Below are 4,630 nucleotides of genomic sequence, written 5' to 3' on the forward strand. Positions count from 1 at the left end.
CCTAATTAATTATGTCTTAGTTCCTTTATACAAAATCATAACTTACAGTACGGAAATCAAAGACAATTTAATATATTTAATTGATTCAATAGACAATAAATAATCAAACCTAGACGGACTCCTTATGAAAAACTAAATATGACAAGATTATATAATAAAGATTTATCAATAACCTAGCACTTTACAGATTTTAGGTTAGCAACACAATTAGGTTTAATTAATTAATCATTATTATTCATATGATCTTAATGCGTATCAATCATAAAATAGTCAAAAACACAAAGTAGATGACTTAATAGTAACCTATCATAATGACAAACAATAATCAAGGCAACTATGGAATAATAACAATCAATCAAACAATCCTAAGTATCCATATGCATCAATTTAATATGATTAAACCCTTTACTAAATCATAAAAAAACCATAACGATAAATAAATCCCAAGTCAAATCACAGTGCCAAAATAGGTTCATTATAAGCCTAGACAATCTATAATGTTTAGCCTAACATAGAAAAAACAAACAACACAATCAACGAATAATTCATGGCGGATATAAAAGAAAACGAAAGAAAACAGAAGATAAAATCCGTGTTCTTCGTCTTCAACTAATACGCGCACCACCGAATGATTCTTCAATTCCAAGACCTTCAAAAGATGCAATCCTAAGCCTTGGAACCCCCCCCCCCCCCCCCAAATCGGATGTGGCTTTTAGGATATGTTTAAGGTTGAGTTTAGGGTGCATTATATAGGAAAATACAAGAAAAAAAACCTAAAATCGGATTATAAAATTCTAGAAGCTGGCCCACCACGCTGCGCGGCGTTCCAGATGAAGGAGGGGGGGGGGGGCTAAGCCTGTCCGGTTCGATTCTGATCTGGTCCGGTTCACCGGTTTCGCTCATTTTTGCTTGTTTTTCGTTCTCTTTAACCACGAACAAGTCCCGGGATCTACATTATTCAAATAAATTAGTAATACACAAATTCTAATAAAAACCGGACGTAAACTAATAAAATATTATATTAAATATACAATGGATTTATGTATATTAAACGTTATATCAATTACTTGATTAGAGAAAAAAGTAATTCATAACTAATTATAAGTTGTTAAATACAGAATACTAATAACTAAATTACAGGTTTTCAGTTTTGTTAGTTACACTAAAAAAATTTAAAAGACAAGTATCGTAGATGTAACTACTCGATTGCATCATAGATGTCTACATAACGTAACGTTTATAGCACTAAAAAATTGTTAATTGCTAGAGACATTGCATTTTTGTTCTCTCATTTATGGGTAAGTTAAAAATGAGGGATGATACTATTTAATAGTGAAACTTTGTTGCGGTAGCTCGTGCTGTTTTGTATGGAGTCTTTTTGTAATGTATATTAAGGCGTATAAATCAAGTTTAGTATTGTACAAATCATTGCAGTGGTAGTAGATAACAACATTTTGAAAGTAAAAGAAACATGTGATATTGATGACAATGTATACTATCGATTTAATAAGATGGGACTGGAGGTCACATCTGTGATCCAAGTCATCCGACTGCATATGTCATTGACTCATTGTGTCATACCCAGCCCAAGGCTTTTCGTAGATCAGCCCACATCAACAAACATGGCCCTATAGTGACCCCTTCACCATGTACCAAACTTGTGCTATTAGCCTATTATTTTACGTAAAGTACTAAAAAAGCACAAGTCTAATAACTGAAACTAATCCAACAATAAACATCTGAATTTTTATTAGCAAAAATAGATCTAAACCTAAACATAATTATATTTACATGCTTCCATCAACAATTTCAACTATTCAGAAGAAATCAAACGACGACGTTGGCCCATCGCGATGCCTCGATGACGCTGTCTTCGTCTTTTGTCTCGGGGTCATTGGTGGGGTCGCTGACCGGATAAGCGCAAAATTCAACCCGTTAAAAAACGGGTGGGTCTTAACATCTGCGGCCCCACGTTTCGACCCGAACCGGCTTTCCGGGTCCTTATCCAACAATCTAGATATCAAGTCGCGCGCTTGCTTTTCGCCCGAAGAGATAACGGAAACCGTTGGGAACCGCAAAGGCGTTTTTACAATGTTACGCAACGTAGCTTCATTCGATACACCCGCAAACGGAGTGCAACCGTAGATCATTTCGTAAACGAAAATCCCGAACGCCCACCAGTCTACGGCATTGCCGTGTGAATGACCCGAAGCGACTTCGGGCGCCACGTACTCGTGAGTGCCGACTAAGGAACATGACCTGGCGGTGACCGGCTCCGCCACAAATAACTGTTTCGCGCTGGCGAAGGCCTGGACTTTCTTTGACCTAAAGAGTTGAGTCGGAAGGCATGAGGAAGGATGTGTAGGCTGACGTGGAGTGACAGGTGGCTCCGGCGATGGCGATGACGAAAGCGAGTGAGATTGAAGGGCTGGGATTGAATCAGAGAATAACGAAAGGTCAAAATCAGTGAGCATGATATGACCGTCTGATCTGACTAACACATTTTCAGGCTTTAGGTCTCTGTAGATTATTCCTAGCATGTGCAGATACTCTAAAGCTACCAATACCTCAGCAGCATAAAACCTAAATCACCATCAAACTCAGAATCAGAATAAAATGAATACGAATGAATTATCAAATCAATTAATTGCTCTATTAATGGCAAATTGCTGGTAAAAAGTCATCTCAAATTATCATAGATTAATTAGTTAATCGATAGAGTTCGGGAAGCAAACAAATCCAAAGTTCGGGGAACTGTTTGTTTACTATTTTATGGGAATTTTGTTTATGTTCGTCCGTTTAATCAACGAGTGAGCATTAACAAAGAATTTCGTTCGATTAACTAAATAAAATAAACACGAACAAAGGCCATATTCGTATAATTAACTTTCAATAAAGTATCATTTATGCCCGTTTATGTTCGTTAATATTTGCTTGCTTATATTTATTAACTAAAATATTTTATATTTTTTAATGACGGGTCTAATTTTATTATATAAAACAAAAATTATATTATAAAAAAACCAATACAAATTTATTGGCCGGACCAAACTGTTGACATCGACTATTATTGGTTAGCCAAATCAAATAAACATTGTCTGTGTTCATTTGCGTTCGTTCTTTTGTGCCGTGAACCGTTCATGAACAAGCTTATTTTGTTAATGAACAAACACGAACAAGAAATTGTTGATTCGACAAAAACTTAACGGACCAAAATGAATTCGGTTTGGTACATTTAGGGACCTAGCTAGAGTCCAAAAATTGTTCACATTTCTACATGTTGTCATTTGTACCTTGCGGCGGAGATAGAAAAGCGTTTCTGCGGTTGCTTATGCCGGAGCGAATGCAAATCACCACCGGGACAATACTCCATCACCACACACGAGAAATGCGACGCCTCAAACTGCGCACAAACCGACGGCAAAAACGGATGATCAACCATGTTCAGTATCTTCTTCTCCGTGGCCGCTCGTTTGGTCTTCTTCTTTACCACCAACACCTCTCTGTCCACCACCTTCATAGCATAATAACACTTTTCTTCCACCTCCTCATTCCGTAGCCTGCACAGGTACACTTTTCCGATATCACCGCTTCCAATCCGGCGCACAACACAAAAGTCTCGTAAACTTAACCTTTTTTTCAACGTCATCGTCTTTATTGCCTGCCAGTGGGTGAGCATAAAACTAAATTAACCCAACCCAATTAACAAAAAAAGTGAGCCAAAGCATTAACCAATGGTTAATTTTATTATTTTTTGAATAACCGAATTTTCGGTTCGGCTTAGGTTAATAACCAAACCGAATCAACTAACCAATACTTTTATTTGTAATAATCTTTTTCTAATGATATTATGCCCCAATACTTGAAAAATGATATTTATCCAACTTTGTTTGACCGTTGTATTCTTAATCTTGAATCTTTCATTTCATTAGTAACATGTATTAATTCGTTTCGAATGACAGCGGCTTTAAATTGCATTACTCTTCACCTGTTAAAACTTAAAACTAAATTCATGAGTAATCTTTATGTATATTTTGGAACTAATGTGTTTTATAATGTTTATGGTTTTTATTTCAGTAAAATTTTAAATATGAAAATATTAAAAGTTTGTGTTTAGCTGGTAATTAACAGTATTGAACTGAATTAACCGCTAATAACTGAATTAACCAAAACCGTTGGGTTATTTTTATTTAATAACCGAACCGAGCACACCCTACCTGCCACGACGAGTCCGATGACCTGTGTGGCTTCAGTACCACACTCTCCGGTGACGTGTCAAATGACACTCGGCTAAAACTATCACTACTCATGGAGCTTTGACTTGAACCGTCTGATTGATCGTTTGAACACTCCAACATTATCGGCAACAGTTGAATTAGAGCTAGGTAGTTGGAGTTATTTAAAACAAACGTTGTACGGAGAGGAGGCGATCGTTTAGTTGTATGTTAGAGTTTATGGTGAGGTTTTATGGTTTTATGGAGGGATGGATTAATGTGACACGTGAGAGGAAAGAGTGGTCGCACGTGCTGAGGGAGGTTAGTGACGTATTGAGCTTGGTGGCACGTGAGTCCGAGTAGCTTCTGTTTTTGGTCTATGGCTAGTTAGTATCAGAAATTTCAGAGGATGATAC

The 4,630-nt window shown here is 36.8% G+C and overlaps 1 pseudogene across 1 annotated transcript; it reads right to left on the minus strand.

The window, feature by feature from the left end:
- Positions 1–1,808: 1,808 nt before the first annotated feature.
- Positions 1,809–4,358, minus strand: LOC143607329 (protein kinase PINOID pseudogene; annotated as a pseudogene). Its single transcript, XR_013148945.1, has 3 exons — positions 4,218–4,358; positions 3,294–3,661; positions 1,809–2,583 (listed from the first exon to the last, which is right to left on the minus strand). The product of XR_013148945.1 is annotated as a protein kinase PINOID pseudogene (transcript).
- Between the last annotated feature and the right edge of the window lie 272 nt (positions 4,359–4,630).

This window comes from Bidens hawaiensis, unplaced genomic scaffold (assembly GCF_021521415.1).
Source record: "Bidens hawaiensis isolate Kalapana, Puna unplaced genomic scaffold, B.hawaiensis_p1.1 tig00081202_1, whole genome shotgun sequence".
Classification (NCBI taxonomy): domain Eukaryota; kingdom Viridiplantae; phylum Streptophyta; class Magnoliopsida; order Asterales; family Asteraceae; genus Bidens; species Bidens hawaiensis.